Genomic DNA, 22,420 nt, shown 5'->3' with positions numbered 1-22,420 from the left:
CTCTACCACACGATCTAGAGTAAGAAGAAAGAGTGACAATCCTAATTTTCCTGTAGCCTCCTGCTTATAAGTGTGGTGCACAACACACCCATAAACAAGACTCTACTAGACACGGCTTGTAGACTCCCTAGGATAGAACTGCTCTGACACCACTTTTGTCACGCCCCGAACTTGGGGGGCGAGACCGGCACCCGGTGCCTCACCTATCCTTGCATACCAACTTGCGACTAAGGGACTCTGAACGTATAATGTCATACTTTGGCCATGGGCCACATTGCAAGACAATTTGCGAATGTTGACTAAACATAAATATCAAGCTGGGATGACAAGGCTGTCATAACTACTACAACTAGCAAACCAACAAAATATACATACAAGGCTTACAAGCCCAACATACTGCACTAACTGACATGATATGTCTACAAGCCTCTACTGATGGATGTACTGTGATCGGAACAAGGCCTCGACCTATCCATAACATATATATACATATATACACAAGATGTGCATAAAATGCTAGACCCGAAAACTCTGAAGGATGTGGAGCTTACCGATCAAGCTGAACTCGAGCAACACCTACTGAGGAGGTCTACCCGTTTATCTGTCTGAACCTGCACACATGAAATGCAGCGACCCCGGCAAAAGGGACGTTAGTATGAAATAATGTACCGAGTATGTAAGGCAATAGAATAACTGAAAGCTGAAAATTAACTGATAATATAATAACTGAAAGTAACTGGGAGTCAAAGATAATATGAAGATATGCTTACCTGCTGATACTGATTCAACTCTCTCAATATAGTAAGTAAAATAGTTGTCCAGCCCTATAAGGCTCGGTATATATATAACTGCTCTGCCGTAGTAGGCTCTCTCATAGGCGCTCGGCCATACTAGGCTCTGTATCTTGGCCAACTGGGCTCGCTCATAGGTGCTTGACCACAGCAGGCTCGGTATATAACTTACCATCTGATCAAAGGTTGTCCAATAGGGGCCTGCCTATCGATTATAGCTCGATGGTAGTGAAAATACTATAATACTGTATATATAGACTCTCTGCTCTCTTGACTAGAAGAAGACAATACTCAATTGAATATGAAGTCCCGATAAGGGAGAATACTGTAACTTAGGAGACTAGGATAATGTATATAAATTCTGGAGTATGAACTTCTCTTTATGCCTCGTTATCAAACATATGTAATTATGAGATCATGCAAAAATGAAGGAAAGGTTTAGCCTTAACATACCTGCGTCGATTATCTTGACAATCCCTATAACACACGTCAATTGCGACAAATCACGTAACGACGGATCGAAGTAGGAGATATTCATATAATATTCTTGAGAAAGATTGTACTGTATTCTCTTAGAATTGCATCTTATGCTGCTATTACATAATATCGTATGAATTTGCTGAAATAGATCCGTTATTATTGTTGAAGATCTCATCATTTACCCATTTTTGAAGCCTTTCTCCATTTGAAACTTAAGGAAATTTTCATGTAAAAATCAAACTAATGTTCAAAGAAATTTATGTTTGCCATGGCAGATCCATATGATCTCTTTCCTCAAATGAATGAAGGAATTTGAAAGGTTCCTTATTATAGTGGTGTGGGCCCCACTTGATAAGGGTTACTTGGCCAAAGACTTTTCCAAATATTGACACCTTTTATGTGAACTTAATATTCACCATTTCCCTAAGACAAGGCTGCCACGTTAAAGTGTCCTTAATCTTTATCCCAAGGACTTTAATTTCTTAGCTAATCTTCCCACCAAAATCATTAAGTAATCCAATTATCCACATAATTAAGAATTATCTTAAGTAACTTAAAATACTACTCAATTTTAGCATACCTTATACACCTCACTATCATGGTCATGTGGTACCTTGTATGGTACTAATCCATAAATAACGAGCATTATATCTTGGACCGTATTTATCAAAAAATGTCAAACTTCGACGAAACTCACTTCCTTCGATTCGCTTACCCTCTTACCTTCATGAATTTACTTATCACTTGTTTGAAGTAGCGTACTACTTATGATCCCAAAATAATCTCATTCCCGAACTTACGTCGATTAACTTACGATGAAACTTTATGGTACGAAAATGCGGGACGTAACAGGTATTATGGCAGTAATAGATATGGGCATTGTGAATTATCAAGTGTTTTGATCTATGTCTTTGTTCTAAGTGGGGGAGTCTGCTATCGGCTATTTGATTGCGTGGTTATGTGTTGTATTGGTTTCGGTCTGAAGCATACTTATGGATCGGTTATGAGGATTTGTATATGGCTAGAATCTGAGATTTACATTGGATGGTATCGAGACTCGCGGTATTTCTATATCATTATGGATTCTACATTTCAGTATCAGGAAGGTGAAGGAAATGACTTTAGATTCACGAAAGGTCTCTTTAGAGTGGGACTCTCTGTTGTGGTACTTTTGGGGTGCAAAAGAGGGAATACAATGGCTTATGGGCTTTACGGCGATGTGGTTTTATGCTAGGATCTCTTGTGGTGAGCTTTGGGTAAGGATTGTAGTGTTATGAAAAGGAGAAGTGTCAACTTGAGGGTAATTCGAAAGGAACTCAGAGAAAATAGGACAACTTGGTAGGATGTGGTGAGTCTCTAGACGTGTTTTGTTATAATACTCTTGGGTTTGGCGACCTGCGTGGCTTGGTTGAGTTAGAGAGATTTAGTTCTGATGGCTTGGTTATGTGCAAATGAGTTTTGAAGAGTTCTCTATGGTTTCTACCACGGTTTGAGATGGATATTTCCTACCGACGTGATGAGCATGTTGCGTATTGTGATTTTCTCCTGGATGGGATCAAGTGGAAAGTTTCTGACTGATCTGGTATGTATAATGCTGGTTACTCAGAGTTGATTATGAGATTCATATGCTTTTCATATGATGTCATTGATCTGATGAGTGGTTATGAGTTTCTGCATGTTTCTTTCATCATCGGTAGTGTACAAAGGTTTTGAACTAGGTTTTATTTGATATGAGTTTTACTACCAGTATCGGGTTTTTTTGAGCAGTTACTGTGATCGGGAATTATTGATACGAGTATGCGAGTTGTGTTGTATATCATGTGATTACATCTTGTATTATGGTTATGGCTTGTTACAGCCTTTTCGGACTCATACAATGTGTAGATGCAAGATTCGGGTCTTGTAAAGAATTTCGGATGTTAGAAATTGGGTTCTAAGGCTTACAAACTAAAGTTAAAGTAATGATCTTCAGTTATGATGTGTTGTCAGGATTACATGGATTGGGGTAACGTGGGATCACCCTGAGGTATGTGCATGGTAAGGCTACACGACGATTTGATGGCTTTGGAATGACCCTTGGCACGTTCGAAGACGGACATATGTTTAAGTGGGGGAGAATGTAATGACCCGCCTGGTCATTTTGAGCATTTGGATTCCGTTCAACTATTTGAAGTCTAGTAGCATCCTATGATGTATTATGACTTGTGTGAATCGTCGGTTTTGATTTTCAGATTATTCGGAATTGATTTGGAAGAATGAAAATCATGGTTGAAGCTTTAAAGTTGGAAGAGTTGACCGAGCTTGACTTTTGTATATTTGACCCCAGATCAGAGTTTTGATGGTTTCGTTAGGTCCAGATGGTGATTTTGGACTCAGGCGTATGCCCGAATTTGCATTTGGATATTTTTAGAAGGTTTCGACACTAATTGGCGAAAGTTGGAAGTTTGAAGGTTTGGAATGTACATAAATTTGACCGAGAGTTGACTTTGAGGATATCAAATTCGTATTGTGGTTCCGGGAATTGGAATAGCTTCGTTATGTTACTTGTGACTTGTATGCAATATTTGAGTTTATTCCGAGTTGATTCGATAAGGTTCGGCACGAGGTTTAGAAGTTGAAAGTTCAAAAGTTTATTAAGTTTGATTTGAGGTGCGATTCATCATTTTGATGTTGTTATGCATTCTTGGGGGCCTGGAATAGGTCCGTGTTAGGCTATGAGACTTGTTGGTATGTTCGGACGGGGGCCAGAGGGGCTCGGGCGTGTTCCGGATTGATTTCAGACCATTTTTCTTCATGTTTACATTGCTGGTTGCTGCTGGTTTTCTGGTGCCTCGATTGTCTGTTGTGATTGCGAAGATGGGCATGCGATCACATAGAGGAAATCTGGAGCTGGGGCTTTTTCTTCATCGAGGCCGTGATTGGATGGCTGCGTTCGCGTAAGGCTGTGTGGGTTACTATTCATGTTCGCATAATGGGCACCGCAATCGCGTAAAGCAGAGATGAGAAACTGGGAGCTGGAATTTCTTCTACGCGTTCGCATAAGATGGGACGCATTCCCGAAGCTTGGCGGCCTGAGTGCTTCGTGTTCGCATGGGTATTCTAGCGATCGCGTAGCGTATTGTTGGAGGCAGTGTTGTTTGTTCTTTGCGATAGCGAAGGTTGTTCCGCGATCGCATAGGGTTGTTCTGGGCAGTGCATTTTTCTTCTTCACGATCGTGATGGTATGTCCATGATCGCGATTTATTGATTCGTCCAGTGATTATAAAGTACTATATTTTGGAGGTGTCAGCCATTTTTGCATATTTGGAGCTATGGAGCTCGGATTAAGACGATCTTTGAAGCGGTTTTCACCATATGGATTAGGGTAAGTGTTCTCTACTCAGTTTTGATTATATTTCATGAATCTATCCTCGTTTTTGGCATTTGGTTGATGATTGCAAAAGCAAAATTGGAGGTTTTTGTCTAAAATTTCATAAAGTGAATTTTTGAGTTTTGAACATCGATTCGGAGTTGGATTTTAGTGAAACTAGTATGGTTGGACTCGTAGTTAAATGGGTTGTCAGATTTTGTGAGTTTTTTGGGTTCCGAGGTGCGGGCCCGTGTTTGACTTTTTGGTTGACTTTGAGCTTTTGATTAAAGATTCGACCTTTATCATTTGGAATTATTTTTAGGCATTAGTTGATGTTCTTGAGTTGCGTTTGGCTATTATTGAGCCGTTCGGAGGTTGATGCGTGCGGGATGGCATTTCTAGAGTATTGTGTGGCTTGCTCGGTGTCTGATTTGGCTTGTTCGAGTTAAGTAAAACTTCTAATCTTGGTGCTGAGGGTATTAACCCCGAATATACGTGTTATATGTTTGGTGTTGAGGTGACGCACATGCTAGGTGACGGGCATGTGGGCGTGCATCATGTGAATTATGGCTCGGTTATTTCTGTGGTACTGTGTAGTATCCTAATCTTGTGTTTATCCATGAGATTTCTACGTGCTAGTGTAATACAATTGTGATCCATGTTAGAAACCATGTTAAGGCTATATGCTTATCCTGTTGGGACCCACTGAGGTCATTTCTGCTGTTGAGTTATTTGCTTAAATTGCAATTACATACTCAATCATACTTATTCATTGCATGTCATATATCAGTCTCTGTTATCATTTGTCTTACATCATATTATCATTGTTTGCGCCGATTGGCATGAGATTTGTGAGACCGAAAGACTGGAGATATTGATGACTAAGTGAGGCCGAGGGCATGGTTGTGAGGATGTTTATGGAATCGGGCTGCATGCCGCAATAGGATTTATTAATTTATGCCATGATTGGATTATATTAGAGCTTGGGTAGGATCTGCCCCTCCGGAGTCTGCACACCCACAGTGAGCGCAGGTACCTACTGAGTGCGAGTGCCGAGAGCGAGTGCCAAGTGATATGGAGGACTGAGTGACTGTGAGGACTGAGTGATTGTGAGGACTGGGTGATTGGGAGGATTTAGTGACGAGGAGGACTGAGTGAATTGATACTCTGAGAGTATGCATATGGTTTTATCACTGTGTTGCATTGCATTCGACATGTACACTTGACATACATGCATAGAGATGCATTTTCCTCATGCTGTACGGTATTGCATCACTCATGACTTCACATACACATTGACATGTAGGCATAGAGATGTAATTTCCTCATTCCATTTGATAATGAAACATCTTACATGTTGAATGTTTTTGGAAAAAATTACAATTTTTAAGATTTACTCACATTTTGGTGATTTGAGTAAAAGATTTAAGTTTTCACTATTATACTTGAAAAGCATGCCTATTTCTAGAACCGTGAACGAGTTGAGTATTTTATCTCTGAGTTATTTCTTGTACCACTTTTATTATATTGTTATGAGCTGTTGTTGGCTATTGGTGTTGGACTCTGACCTTTGTCCCAGCTCATCACTGTCACGCCCCGAATCTGGGGGGTGAGACCGGCACCAGGTGCCTCACCTATCCTTGCGTACCAACTTGCGACTAAGGGACTCTAAACATATAATGTCATACTTTGGCCATGTTCCACATTGCAAGACAATTGTGAATGCTGACTAAACAACAGTATCATACTGGGCCAACAAGGCCGTCATAAGTACTATAGCTGGTAAACCAACACAATATACATAAACAGCCTACAAGTCCAAAATACTACACTAACTGACAGGATATGTCTACAAGCCTCTATTGATGGATATACTGTGATCGGAACAGGACCCCGACCTACTCATATCATATATACATATATATATATATATACACAAGATGGACATAAAGATTTAGACCCGGCAACACCGAAGGGCATGGAGCTTACCGATCAAGCTGAACTCAGGCAATACCTAATGAGGAGGTCTACCCATCTGCCTGTCTGAACCTGCACGCATGAAATGCAGCGCCCCCAGAAAAGGGATGTCAGTAAAAAATAATGTACCGAGTATGTAAGGCAATATACTAAAAGCTGAAACTGAACTGATAATATAATAACTGAAAGTAACTGGGAGTCAAAGATAATCTGAAGTTATGCTCACCTATTGATACTGACTCAACTCTCTCAATATAGTAAGTAAAATAGTTGTCCGACCTTATAAAGCTCGGTATATATATAACTCCTCTGCCATAGTAGGCTCGCTCATAGGCACTCGACCATACTAGGCTCTATATCTCGGCTATGCTGGGCTCGCTCATAGGCGCTCGGCCACAGTACGCTCGGTATATAGCTTACCATCTGATCAGAGGTTACCCAATAGGGTCCTGCCCATCGATTATAGCTCAATGGTAATGAAAATACTGTAATAATATATATAGGCTATCTTCTCTCTTGACTGGAAGAAGATAATACTCAATTAAATATGAAGTCCCGATAAGGAGAATACTGTAGTTTATGAGACTAGGATAATGTATATAAATTCGGGAGTATGAACTTCTCTTTATGCCTCGTTATCAAACACATGTAATTACGAGATCATGCCAAAATGTAGGAAGGGCTTAGCCTTAACATACCTGGAGTAGGGAAAAATCCGTATGATATTCTTGGAAAAGGTTGCACCGTACTCCCTTAAAATCGCAAAATCTCACGTTGCTAAGGTGCTAAGAAATCTCGTTGGAGAAGGATTGCACCATACTCCCTTAAAATTTCAACACCTCACGTTGCTAAGATGCTAAGAGATGTTGTTTTGAATTTTGTTTCAAGAACATTACGTTATTAAGATGCAAACTTTTTATTTTAATTTGCTGAATCCTTCATCTCTCACGTTATAGAGACATCAACATCTCACTTACTAACTTAGGAAGATCAGTCATGGAGCTCCCCCTCCTTCGACAAGAACTATAGCCAATTTCTAAGTCGATCAGTGACACTATCCTTCCAAATGTACCGCAACCAAATCTGATAGCACCTATTCTAGGTCCAACAACCTCATCTCATAAAATACAGCCACTCCACTGACATGCCACACCGATACAACCTCAAGCCAAAAGCCGTGCAATCCGTGCACCATTACGCAACAATTCAAATGCACCTAAAAATGGAAAATGACTCAAATGAGAGAAACATTCCGCAGGCTCAGTAAGTACCACCATAACGCAATGCTAAAACCCCATCACACATGGTAGAACCAAAACACATGAATCTATCACAAAGGATCATATCCCACCATAACCCAGCTGCAATACGTGACCCATCCAAACACCGATCCGAATGACATACCTCGAGCCCCAATGCTCAAATTCAACAACCATAAGTAATTCGACACCAAGTACATAAGTGCATGACCAATACCATGGAGAAGAAAATAAAAAAATACATCACAATTCGGAAAAGACTATAACCAAGGCGCAATCAACCATTCCACACCCCAATCAACATCTCGCTCGAATTTTGCTATAAGGCCAAAACAGAACCGCACCATGTGTGCATATAACCAACGAATCACAACCCCTCGTAGCATGGAAGAGTAACACATAGAACATATCAGGTAAGAATAAAATCAATTCTAACTGAATGGCACATCCCTCAATAATAGCAGTACGGAGTAAACAAATCTGACCCGGTGTAGAATACACATCCTCCTTGGGCCTACCAATGGGCCCCCAAACCAACTCCGATCATACCCAAATAGATAAATAGCCCTCCAAAAGTCCACAATGATCTAATGATAACATGTACCACCATCTAGCTAACTTTTCCCACATCTTCACAATTCGCAACCACGAAATAATCCGCTTCTGGGAACTCCCAATCTCTTATAATTTTGTGGGTTGTGGGCCCCACTTATGCATGACTTGTCCACCAATAATTCCTCCAATTTTGCCACCTTTCAATCTGACTTAAGAGTCACTTAAATGATCATATGTTGCTGCCACGTTGGGGCTTCTTAAGCTTATCCACTCATTTTCTTAATTAACTAGTTAATTCTCCACTAATCCAATAATTACCATATTATTCACATAATTAAGAATTATCTCAAATTACTTTAACATACTACTCACTTTTAACACAATTTGTATACCTTACTATTATGGTCATGTGGTACCTTGTATGGTACTAGTCCATAAATGCCGGGTGTTATAGCTCGGACCGTATTTTATCCCAAATTGTCAAATTTCAATGAAAATTATTTTTTTCGATTTGCTTACCCTCTCACCTTCACGAATTTACTTATCCCTTGTTTGAAATAACATAATACTTATAATCCCAAAATAATCTCATTCCCGAGCTTACGTCGATTAACTTACGATGAAGCTTTAACGTACAAACAAATACGGGATGTATCATCTCATTTTGGAGCTTTCATCAATATATTTATGGCGTACTTTCAAGTACAAAAAATATGGGGTGTAACATTATTCCCCCCTTTGGAACATTCGTCCTCGAATGTTGACTGATGTACTTATCATTCTCATAACCCATAGCTCTTGCGAATACTTTAATATTCTCCTTGCCATTTAGGCAATTGTTCTTTGAATAAATCCAAAGGCCAAGGCATTCCCTCCTTTAGTCCTCTTTGTCATACCACGACTTTCCTACAGCTCTTAGCCAATCTCTAGGCCTCACTTTGTGAACATATACAAAATTATGTCAAGCTGTCCCTTTGGGCGTCATTAGCTTTACTACATCTAAATAGGCCATACTATACCATAACTCTTACTTTGATTTATTGTTACTGAGGTCTACGACCAAACTCCAGGTTACTCTCATTGCTTATCCTATATGCATAAAGCTAAGTCCTTTATTGCTTCCTTATTACTGTTCATCTTAAGAATGATGACCTAATCTCAGCTCATACTTTGTGACTTTTGTCCATCCATTATGATTCGCCTCAATATTGATCTACAATATACCACTGATAACTTGAAACTTCTTACGTAATACATTGCCACTAGGGCTTATGTTGCATCGAGGAATATTTGAAGTGATTTTCCTGATCCACTTAGGGGCGATACTATACTTCAATAATCGTATTTTATAGCATCTCAATATGATTCACCTTACGTGGGTATTTTAATTCCGTACAATCCATGAAATCCTCTTCAAATCATTACTCAATCGAAGGCTCAACCGTCATCCTTTATCTATCATAATTACACATTTATTCTACTATCAGGGCATCATTCCATCTCTTCCAAATGCTACTAGTCTTAGATTCCTTTGAGTTCATTCAAGCTATACCGAGCTTTCTATAACTTAGAGAAGCCATCAACTATCTTGTTTTCATGGGCTTAATCCCGAGGACTCATCCGTTTCTCGTTACCTTCTCACTCACCCTTTTTTGTCCTTACTCTTGTCTTCCTAAAACCTCGTCGCTCTATCATACTTTAGCTTGCGACCCATACATATCCATTTATACTACTCGCAGCCTTCCTTCAACTTTCTTGCACCATAGATTTCCTTGTGTTATTCTGGAACATCAAGCGTGACATCGTAACATCTCCAACTCCTTTTTACTCTCTTGAATAGATTTCTCGGTGCCTAGAAACCATAGGCTGGAAGATATGCCACTAATGACACAGCTATCATTTCGGGATACCGAATCCCAACGCTTCTAGACCTCTATCTGAAGTATGGATTATTCACAACCTTCTGCACCTGAGTATCTCGTACGTTGTTCCTCTATACCTTGCTTACCTTAAAATCTCCCATCGTATCTTCTATCTCTTTCATAACCCCACTTCCACATAGGTATGATTTACATCCACAACTTGAAACTCTATTATAATACTTGCACCTCTGGTGCATACGCAATCCAGTAGGAGCTTCATACTGACTTCTTATGAGGTTGGTACTTTTCTAATTGGCTTTATCGTAGGGCCGTTATAGAATATGGTTATTGTGCTATCTCTCTTGCACCTCTAATATTAAGATTGATTCCTCTATGTTCTCAATCATGATTTTTATAATTCTCTGGGTCCAATAATCAGACTCCTGATTTACTTAGTTGATTAAACTCTTTAGTTTCCTCTTCCTTCTGATCAACCTTCATGTAGGCTTAAGCTATCTTACGATCTACGGCTCATGGTATTAGTTATTACTTTATCCTTTCATGGGCGCTATGGAATATCCATGATACAATCTTCTAACAATTCAATCCTTTGTCTATGCCCTAGGCTCAATTCGTTCTTTTAACTTATACCGGAGTCTTCTACGACTGTATGAATGTCAACATATATGCTGCATGGATAATACTCCAAACTCTTAAGTGTGTTCATAACGTAACTAACTCTGGATCATTAATCGAATAATTCTTTTCGTTCCTTCTCAACTTTCTTTAAATGCAAGCAATTGCTTTTCCTAGTTGTTCTGCCACTTGTTGCATGCATACTTAACTTATCTTAGTGCCTATACATATTTGAATTCCATACAACTCATATAATATTGAATATCACTTCTAATTTTTACTTCCCGTCCATTAGCCGCGGTAGGTGCCACTTTCTTATGGAGTGCATACAACGTTGTTGTGAGACTGTTGTTATAAGATCACTTCCTCTCGTCTCTTCCTTCACCTGACTATGGACCTTGTAATACCGTCATCATTTTGATCTACCGTTGTCATCCATGTATCACATCTTACTCATAATGCTTCTTTATCTCTCTTATCATTTCCCTGCTAATATTTTTGCCTATCCCTTTCTTGTAAAAACTTCAACAAGACATTCTTTTGCTTTTAGCTCCCCTTGCTTCATTCATCGGCTCTTCGGTTTGCTCAACGTTCTCGCTCTACTTGGGACGGGAGCCACACCAAGGTAATATTTATCCCTTCCAGGCTTTCAGTGCCTATCTTCTGAATTTTTTTGATCATGCTAGTATTCACATCTAATTGTAATATTCTAGAGTGCACCATCTGGGTGTCTCACAAGGAGATCTATTAGCACATTTGTAATATCTTTCGGAAATGTCAACTAACACAAACAATCCATTCACCATTTTGGATTACTCTAATTCCAGCCGGATCCTGATGTCCCATCCTTTTCTTAAACTACACCTGTTAGCCCCCATAGGGCATAATTGAGATGGGTGTGGCCAATTATACATACCTCTGTTACAATTGAAGTTAACTCAAAATGCTTATATTTCTCTGCTTGAATTGTAAATACTGATAATCTTCATTAACTGGGCGCCCTGTACCCTTCTTCATCTTGCTTCTTTTACTTGTTCAAACTTGTACCTATCTTCTAAATCTCTCATTGCTTTTTTTTTTTACCATAAGAGTGGATATTCTTACCTTAAGGCTCCTTATCAAAAAGCTTACACACATGTTCGGCTGAAAACTTTACATTTACTCATCATAAGCATGATACAAAATCGAGTTCCTCTGACTCAATTCTTCCACAACTATCTCTCCTACCAACCGTCTTTCTATGTAAGGACCCGCAAAAATTTTAACCAAAACTCGGGGTTTCGTGGTGCCAACATAGGTTCCTGTGTTATTATAGTAGAAATTCTTCACGGTGAGCTTGCGAGCCGCAGTTCTAACTTTTTGGATTGAACAGTACCCTACGGACTGAGTGGAAAATAATCACTTTGCGGACCGCATAATGGCTGGAGAGTGAAGCCGTAAGTTTGGCAAACTTGAGGTCAGTTTTGCAATCGATTATGCGACCGCATAATCGATATGTGAACCGCATATCGGTCACATAATTCCTCTTGGGTTTCTGCGGAGGGAGTTCTACGGTGCATTATGCGACCACATAATAAGTATGTGGACCGCATACTGGTCGCATACCTGAGCCGAAAGTTTAGGCCCCTGAGGGCCATTTCTGCGGTCACTTTGCGGACCGCATAACCATTATGCGGTCGCATATGCGACCGCAGACCTGTGTCGGGGCACCATTTTTCTTAATTTAAAACCTGACCCCCATTCCGTTAAAACACCCATTTAGCCTACTTTGAAGCTCATTTCTGATATTTCTAGTGTGAGAGAAAGAGGGTTCTAGAGGGAGGGCCTAATTCCCATCAATTAATCTTCAACCATCACTCAAAGCTTGGAAATATTCAAGTAGAGCACCAAATTCTTCATCCAAAAAGGTAAGACTTCATCACCCCAGCTCTTAATTTCAAACATATCTATAATGGGGTATTAATAAGATGGTCCATGGGTATGAAGGTTGTTCATCTTGCATGCATGTGATAAAGAGTGTGAGGAAGATAAAAAGTGAACTAGAACTATGAACGTTTTCCTAATTTTGGGTTCAAGTTGTATATTGCTAAAATAGATTAAGGTTGCTAAGGGTTCCGGATAATTGTAGAGTGTAAAGAATCGCAATTGAGGTATGTATGTCTAACTCTTTTCTTCTTAGAATCGAACTCCTGGTGTCCGAATAATTGGTGTAAGTTCCAACTTGATCATACTAGAATTGTTTGCCTTATTGTGTTGGATTGAAAGATTCATGTTCTCTAATCATTTTAGATGGTTACCATGTCATCATTCTATTTGAGAACGTAATTATGATTTTCCAAGCTCTTTCCCTTATGTGTGAAATGCTTTATGTGATGGTACTTATTGAAATGAATGATGATGTTATTTGAACAAATAAAAATGGAAAGACTTGAATTGTAAAATGTTCCCAAGTGCCAAGAACTACTTAATAAATGAGGCTGTTTGTGCCATGTAATGAAGATGGGAAAGAAATGTGAATTGAGTGGACAGTTGAAAGAGGTTATGTCTCAAGTGAGATGGCTTAGCCGATCGGGCCGAGATCGGACGCCATGCTGTACACATGGTGGCATTTGTATTGGAATTATTGAATTACATTGTGGATATGGATATGTCTCACTTGAGATGGCTTAGCCGGTCGGGCCGAGACCGGACTCTGTGTAAAAACATGGTGGCATTGTGAGTTGTCGCTTTGGCACTAAAGATTATTAATCTAATAAGATGGAAAGAATGAATTGGAAACTATGTGACCCTTACTTGGTATTTTCTTTGTATTTCTATGAATTTCCTATTGATTATTATGACTGCCTTCTCTTTGTTTCACTGTTCATTCTACTAAGATTGGTGTTTGCCTTACATACTAGTACTATTCGACAGTACTAACGTCCTTTTTGCCGGGGGCGCTACATCTTTGAATGGATGTAGGTGGTTCCATCGCAGATAGTGCCGATCGCAGATAGTGGTGCTCTCTTTTCCTCCTCACAACAGTCTTGGTGAGCCCAATTTTTCCCAAGGGTATTTTGTCCTTCATTTGTATAAGTTTTCATATTTTGAGGTATAGTCGGGCCTTGTTGCCGGCATTGTCATATTGCTCTTTTGTACTCTTAGAGGCTCCGTAGACGTTTATGTGGGTCATGTATGTATGTTGGATTGAGTTGTATTTTGGAAACTCAACTATGACATAATGTATATAAGGAAAATGAACTAGCAACGTTTATATATTTATATAACTGATCTCTCCCCGGTTTTACAAATGGTGATACGATTCCTATTTGGGTTATGAATGAGTCGGGTAGGAAAGGTTTAATAGGCTTGCTCGACCGAGTTCACTCGGTTGAGCACCGGTCGCGCTCCCTGAGGTTGGGGCGTGACATTCTGGATGTAGGTATCGTTGTATTACGAATAAGATAGAGTTTAGGAAATTGAGTTCTTACAACTGAGCTCTACTACACGATCTAGAGTAAGAAGAAAGAGTGACAGTCCTAAATGCCCTGTAGCCTCCTGCTTATAAGTGTTGTGCACAAAACACCATAAACAAGACTCTACTAGACATGGCTTGTAGACTCCCTAGGACAGAACTGCTCTGATACCACTTTTTGTCACATCCCGAACCTGGGGGCGAGACCGGCACCCGGTGCCTCACCTTTCCTTGCGTACCAACTTGCGACTAAGGGACTCTAAACATATAATGTCATACTTTCGCCATGGGCCACATTGCAAGACAATTGTGAATGCTGAATAAATATAAATATCATGCTAGGCCGACAAGTCCGTTATAACTACTATAGATGGTAAACCAACAAAATATACATAAAAGGCCCACAAGCCCAAAATACTGCACTAACTGACAGGATATGTCTACAAGCGTCTACTGATGGATATACTGTGATCGGAACAAGGCCCTGACCTACTCATATCATATATACATATATACACAAGATGTACATAAAGCTCTAGACCCGGTAACTTCGAAGGGCATGGAGCTTACCGATCAAGCTGAATTCGGGCAACACCTAATGAGGAGGCCTACCCGTCTGTCTGTCTGAACCTGCACGCATGAAATGCAACGCCCCCTGAAAAGGGACGTCTGTACGAAATAATGTACCGAGTATGTAAGGCAATATACTGAAAGCTGAAACTGAATTGATAATATAATAACTGAAAGTAACTGCGAGTCAAAGATAATCTGAAGATATGCTCACCTGCTGATACTGACTCAACTCTCTCAATATAGTAAGTAAAATAGCTGTCCGGCCTTATAAGGCTCGGTATATATAACTGATCTGCCGTAGTAGGCTCGCACATAGGCGCTCGGCCATACTAGGTTGTGTATCTCGGCCATGCTGGGTTCGCTCATAGGCGCTCGGCCATAGCAGGCTCGGTATATAACTTATCATATGATCAGGCTTTGTAATACTATATATATAGGCTCTCTGCTCTCTTGACTGGTAGAAGACAATATGTAATTGAATATGAAGTCCCGATAAGGAGAATACTATAATTTATGAGACTAGGATAATGTATATAAATTCGGGAGTATGAACTTCTCTTTATGCCTCGTTATCAAACACATGTAATTATGAGATCATGCCAAAATGAAGGAAGGGATTAGCCTTAACATACCTGAGCCGGTTCTCTTGACAATTCCTCTAATACACGTCAATTACGACAACATGTAATCGGCAAGATCGGAGTAGGGAAGAATCCGTATGATATTCTTGAGAAAGATTGCACCGTACTCCCTTAAAATTTCAATACCTCACGTTGCTAAGATGCTAAGAGATCTTGTTTTGAATTTTGTTTCAAGAACATTACATTATTAAGATGCAAACTTTTTGTTTTAATTTGCTGAAGCCTTCATCTCTCACGTTATAGAGACATCAACATCTCACATACTAACTCAGGAAGATCTCTTATAATTTTGTGGGTTGTGGGCCCCACTTATGTATGACTTGGCCACCAATAATTCCTCCAATTTTGCAACCTTTCAATCTGACTTAAGAGTCACTTAAATGATCATATGTTGCTGCCACGTTGGGGATTCTTAAACTTATCCACTCATTTTCTTAATTAACTAGTTAATTCCCCACTAATCCAATAATTACCCAATTATCCACATAATTAAGAATTATCTCAAATTACTTAAAATACTACTCATCTTTAACACACTTTGTATACCTTACTATTATGGTCATGTGGTACCTTGTATGGCACTAGTCCATAAATATCGGGTATTATAGCTCGGACCGTATTTTATCCCAAATTTTCAAATTTCAACAAAACTCATTTTCATCGATTTTCTTTCCCTCTCACCTTCATGAATTTACTTATCCCTTGTTTGAAATAGCATAATACTTATAATCCTAAAATAATCTCATTTCCGAGCTTACGTCGATTAACTTACGATGAAACTTTAACGTACAAAAAATATGGGATGTAACATCTCATTTTCGAGCTTTTATCAATTTATTTATGGCGCACTTTCACGTACAAAAAATATGGGGTGTAACAGTCACTTTTTTCAACATAAGGTTAGGTTTGTTACTTATTGAGTACATGGGGTCGGTTGTACTCATACTACACTTCTGCACCTTGCGTGCAGATTTGGATGCTGATGTTGTTGTGTATGGCAGGAGCTAGCATTGAAGATATACCTGTATTCTGTCATAGCTGCATCTTCTTCTTGGTAGCTTTAGAATTATTAATTTGTTCATGTATATTTCAAACAGATGATGTATTTATTTCATTACAGATTGAAAACTCTAAATCTTAGAAACTCTTGATTTGTACTACCAGTCCTTGGGAATTCTTTGTATAGAAGTTCAACTATATTATCATTACAATTTGTCAGCAAATCCTAATGAATTGGATTATTATTGCTAATTGGCTTACCTAGCGGTCTGGGTTGGGTGCCATTATGACTAGTTGAATTTTGGGTCGTGACAAGTTGGTATCAGAGCTCTAGGTTCATAGGTTCTACAAGTCATGAGCAAGTTTCTAGTAGAGTCTTGATAATCGGTATGATTACGACCATACCTATCTGCGAGAGGCTATAGGGCTTTTAGGATAAACTTCCCATCTTTCTTTCCTTATCATGCGGTATTGATTTAGCTTGAAGCCTATCTATTTGAATTCCTTCCACTCACTCGTATGCGCATGTGAGCTCTCGGTATTAGCTCTACATCGACGGCTTGTGGAGTTCCATGTATGAGGTGCGAGATATGTTTTTTGTGTTTTGGTGATGGGTCAGTCTGAAGGACTTGAGGCTGGGTTTGGACCACAACTTAGGCTCGGTAGTTTCAGTTGTGTAAGCATGTGCTTTTGGACTTCTATATCCAGTGGTATCCCACAAATTTGTGGCCCGATGAGTGGTTGGATGACTAAATAATAAGTATGATGTGACTGTGGGTTGTGTTCAGATGGTTTGAATATGGCGAGAAGAGTTTGCTTGAGATGTAAAAAAGGACTATTGGGTGCTTGATTTCTATCTTGATATGACGTGTAGTCTCGAGTTATGAGTGTGTTCAAGGATCTTTCATGTTGTTTAATTGTGGGACGAATTAGATTCTCATGTCTTATTGATGATTTCTGACTCAGGAAGATTAAGTGATAGCGTAGTAGTTGTGGCTGTGAAAGGGTATAGAGAGATGTCAGTTTGAGGCTAAGTAGGTGGGTTATAACCTACGGGGTAATCTACGGATGTCTGATCCTTATGATGTTATGAGGAGGGTTTCTTTACTACCAGTGGGTTATAGGTATTGCGATTTGAGTTTGGATTGGTTGAGAAAGTTGACCTGACTGTCACGAGGATGAATGAGAACTTAGCAGATGATTTGAGGTACTATATGGTTTGTGCTTTAAGAGCTTACGAAGGATTTAGTTAAATCTCACTACGATATTATGGCAGTAATAGAGTATGGGCATTGTGAGTTATCGAGTGTTTTGATCTATGACTTTGATCGAAGTGGGGGAGTCTTCTATCGATGATTTGATTGCATGGTTACATGTTGTATTGGTTTCGGTCTGAGGCATACTTCTGGATCGGTTATGACTTGCAATGGCTGGTTTTGAGGATGGCTTAAGCAAGGAATTTTTTGGATGCATGGTGTATTATACTTTATGGGCATATGAGAATCATGGAATGATTGAGTTATTATTCGTGAAGGATGTAGTGCGCATGGAGTAGGAATTGCTCAGTTATGTTAAGGCAGGGTTACTTCTTTGGGTGTTGTTGTGCTAATAGAGAACAGGTCGTTCGGCCCGTTTGGTCGGTGCAATTGAGATTTGAGCATAGTGGATGACTCTCGAGAAGGTTCTAATGGATTCAAGATTTATATGTAGTAATTGAGAATTTTTTGGATTTGTATATGGCTAGAATCTGAGATTTACATTGGATTATATCGAGAAGTAAACACCTTTAGATTCACAGAAGGTCTCTTTAGAGTGAGAGTTTCGGTTATGGTACTTTTGGGGTGCTTAAGAGGGAATACAGTGGCTTATGAGCCTTAGGGCGGTGTGGTTTTAATCTAGGATCTATTGTAGTGAGCTTTGGGTAAGGATTGTGGTGTTCTTGCAAGGAGAAGTGTCAAGTTGAGGGTAATTCAGAAGGAACTCGGAGAAAATAGGACAGCTTGGTAGTAGGTTAGATCAGCACAGTAATGGATATGATCGATTCTTTGGGTACTTATGGCTTGTTTGAGTTAGAGAGATTCTGTTCTGATAGCTTGATTATGTGAAAATGGGTTTTGAAGAGTTCTCAATGGTTTCTACCATGATTTGAGATGGATATTTCCTACCGGCATGCGGAGCATGTTGCGTATTGTGATTTTCTCCTGGATGGAATCAAATGGAAAGTTTCTGACTGATTGGGTATGTATACTGCTGGTGACTCAGAGTTGATTATGAGATTCGCATGCTTTTCATATGATGGCATGATAGATGCGGTGTGTTGTGTGGGATTGAGAATTGCATGTGCAAGGCCACAGTTTAGTTTTGAAGGGGAGGTCATGAATTATTAGGCAACATGGACAATTTCAGATGACTAGATGGATGATATCACTACTTGGTAATGCCTGAGAGGGTGCGCATTTCAGAAGGGGCACTGTGTTTTGACTTACGGATGCTTCATTGGTATTGCGATACTCGCCTGGTTGATCGACTGTTGATGTTCATATTTTGCTATTTGGAATAGAAGAAGTATATAAGTGTTCCTCGTGGAATGATCGTGTATGAGAGATGTGTTAGACATTCGGGCGGTGGAGTTGGGATCGGATATGGTGATTCGTGTATTCTATGGATTGGAGACTAGGAGTTCCCAGAAGCAGATTGTTTCGTGGTTGCGAACTGTGAAGATGTGGCCAAAGTTAGCTAGATAGCGGTACATATTATTGTTAGATAATTTTGGACTTTTGGAGGGCTATTTATCCATTTGGGGATGACCGAAGTTGGTTTGGGGGCCCATTGGTAGGCCCGAGGAGGATGTGTGTTCTGCATAGGATCAGATTTGTTTACTCTGTACTGCTATTATTGAGGGATGTGCCATTCAGTTAGAATTGATTTTATTCGTATCTGATATGTTCTATGTGTTACTCTTCCAAGCTACGAGGGGTTGTGATTCGTTGGTTATATGCACACATGGTGCGGTTTTATTTGGGCCTTATAGCGAAATTCAAGCGATCTGGTGATTGGGGTGTGGAATGGTTGACTATGCCTTGGTTATGGTCCTTTTTGGGTTGTGGTGTATTGTGTTATTTGCTTCTCCATGGTATTGGTCATGCACTTGTGTACTTGGTGTCATTTTCCATTTTTAGGTGCATTTGAATTGTTGCGTAATGGTGCACGGATTGCACGGCTTATGGCTTGAGGTTGTATCGGTGTGGCATGTTAGTAAAGTGGTTGTATTTGATGAGATGTGGTCGTAGGACCTAGAATGGGTGCTATCGGATTTGGTTGTGGTACATTTGGAAGGATAGTGTCATTGATCGACTTAGAAATTGGCTATAGTTCTTATCGAAGGAGGGGGAGCTCCATGGCTTGTTGATATGATGAGTGGTTATGAGTTTTTGCATGTTTCTTTCATCATCGACAGTGTACAAATATTTTGAACGAGGTTTTATTTGATATTAGGTTTACTACCGGTATCAGGTTTGTTTTAAGCAGTTACTGTGATCGGGAATTATTGATACGAGTAAGCGAGTTGTGTGGTATATCATGTGATTGCATCTTGGGTTATGGTTATGGTTTGATACATCCTGTTCGGACTCATACAGTGTGTAGATGCGAGATTCGGGTCTTGTAAGGAATTTTGGATGTTGGAAATTAGGTTCTAAGGCTTACGGACTAAGGTTAAAGTAATGATCTTCAGTTATGATTGTCACACCTCCTTTTTTCCGAGGGGATAAGGGGTTTTTCCAATTAAAGTGACATTAATCGAAATGAGATTTTTTATTTAATTTCAGAGCTGCCACTTGGGATAATTTATGGTGTCCCAAGTCACCGGTTTATTTTAAATCCCAAATCGAGGAAATTGACTCTATTTATGGTCCGCGAACATAGAAGACTGGGTAAGAAATTTTGTTAACCCGGGAGAAGGTGTAAGGCACTCCCGGATTTTGTGATTTTAGCACGGTCACTTTACAATCATACCTGGCTTAATTAATTTGTTTAATTACGTATTTTAGAACCTATGTGCGTTTTATCCTTTTTTACCGCTTTTAATTGTTTGATTATTCGTGATTATGGAGTTATCTTGAAAACGAGTCACGCGTACGTGTACTCTTTTGTTTGGTGTGTCCAGAATCATGTCACGCGTACGTGTACATAATTAATAATACTTTATTATTATTAAGATTGTCGGACCAAAATCGCGCGAACGCATACCTTGATTTATTTCGGGAATTATAATTATGTCACGCGAACGTGTACATAATTACGATAATAACTTTAAAGATTTTGTGAATTACTAACAAGATCAATTGTATTGCTAAACTATTAAAGATATCTACGACTAAATAAATTACTAACATTCTATCTTGAAATCATTCCACATTTTGGGCCTATTAGTAGAAATTACGTTTGGCCCATTGCTTTTACGAGGCAATAACAATCAAGGCCCAATTACGGTGATAAGCTTCAACCAAGCTAACATTCATTCTAACTCTTAATTTCTAGCTTTACAAATTAGTCACTAAGATAAAGGATTAAATTCAAAACCAAGGCAAAATGAACTGGAGAGCCCATTATTTCATTGAAGAAAATTCTTGTAACTTAAAGTTCCCATATCATCACTTCACAAGACAAATTGCTTACTAAGGAAACTACTCAAAATAGATAAGAAAAATTGGATTATTAATGAGATTAACCATATGATTTGCTAAGAAAATTAAAGGAATGAACTAAGAGGAAACGTACTCAAAAGCGTACTGTTCAAACACAGAAAACTAAGAAACAAAAGTCATCCATATCACACAAATTAAATCAATACAAACATGATCCAGAACATTAGCGAGAAGAACAAATTCGAAAAGGGAGATGAACCTTTGTATTAATGAGGCAAACCCAGAATTAGAATTTTGGCCAGAACAAATTGAATGACAACCGGATCTGAAGGCCACCCCGCGGGAACCTCAAAACTCGCCGGGTAAAGCTCATCGGAAAATTCGACTCGAACCCGATAAAAAATATTGTTGTTTTGTGAGGAAAGACGGCTGTTTTCGAGCTATTTTTCAGCTGAATTTGGAGCTTTTTTGGGGCTGATTCGGCAACTGTTTTGGGGTCGTTTGGGACGAAAAGGGGGCTGGTTTTGACAGCGTTTTTGGGGCTGTTTCTGGGTGGATTTTAGCTGCGTTTAAGCACTGATTTTTAGCTGTTTGGTGGCTGAAGAGGAAGGGCGATTTTGCTGCATTTTTGGGGGTATTTTAGAGCTGCGTTTCAACTGGATTTTCAAGGTGTTTGTGGTGATGTTTAGGTGGTGTTTTGGAGGTGAAAACGAGAGCTTCTAATGGAGGAGAATGGGCAGGGAGCTATGGCTGCCTTCAGCTAAATTTTCACCAAGAGAAAGGGGCTCTTTTCATTTTTGTCCAGATCTATTTTTCGGTCCTCCCTCACCTCTGTGTTTTCCATTCTTCTTTTTCTCGTGTGGGTCCCTAAATTGTGTGAGTGAGTGGAAGATATATAGGTGTAGGTATAGAGATTAATTGGTGGCATGTGAGTTTTGAGGGAGAGCATGTGAGTTTGTTATAAAGGATAAGGAAGACTCTTGCCACATGGTAATGACTCATTGACTTTTGCTTTAATTAATATTTTTTATTTTCTTTTAAGAGTGTAAAATAAAAATATTAGCTAAATATTTTTAAAAATCAAGAACATATAATTTTTTTTAGTGATTTTTAATTTTCTTAAATAAAACCTACTAAAAATGAAATAAATGTTAAAATATGTAGATTAAATTTAAAATTATTTACATACTAAAAAGTG

At 39.2% G+C, this 22,420-nt stretch overlaps 1 long non-coding RNA gene across 1 annotated transcript; it reads right to left on the bottom strand.

The window, feature by feature from the left end:
• Positions 1-6,123: 6,123 nt before the first annotated feature.
• Positions 6,124-22,109, bottom strand: LOC142169450 (uncharacterized). Its single transcript, XR_012699275.1, has 3 exons — positions 21,482-22,109; positions 14,934-15,018; positions 6,124-6,669 (listed from the first exon to the last, which is right to left on the bottom strand). It is a non-coding gene; the product is annotated as an uncharacterized LOC142169450 (long non-coding RNA).
• Between the last annotated feature and the right edge of the window lie 311 nt (positions 22,110-22,420).

Source organism: Nicotiana tabacum, chromosome 15 (assembly GCF_000715075.1).
Source record: "Nicotiana tabacum cultivar K326 chromosome 15, ASM71507v2, whole genome shotgun sequence".
Taxonomy (NCBI): domain Eukaryota; kingdom Viridiplantae; phylum Streptophyta; class Magnoliopsida; order Solanales; family Solanaceae; genus Nicotiana; species Nicotiana tabacum.
This window is presented reverse-complemented; position numbering and strand designations above follow the sequence as displayed.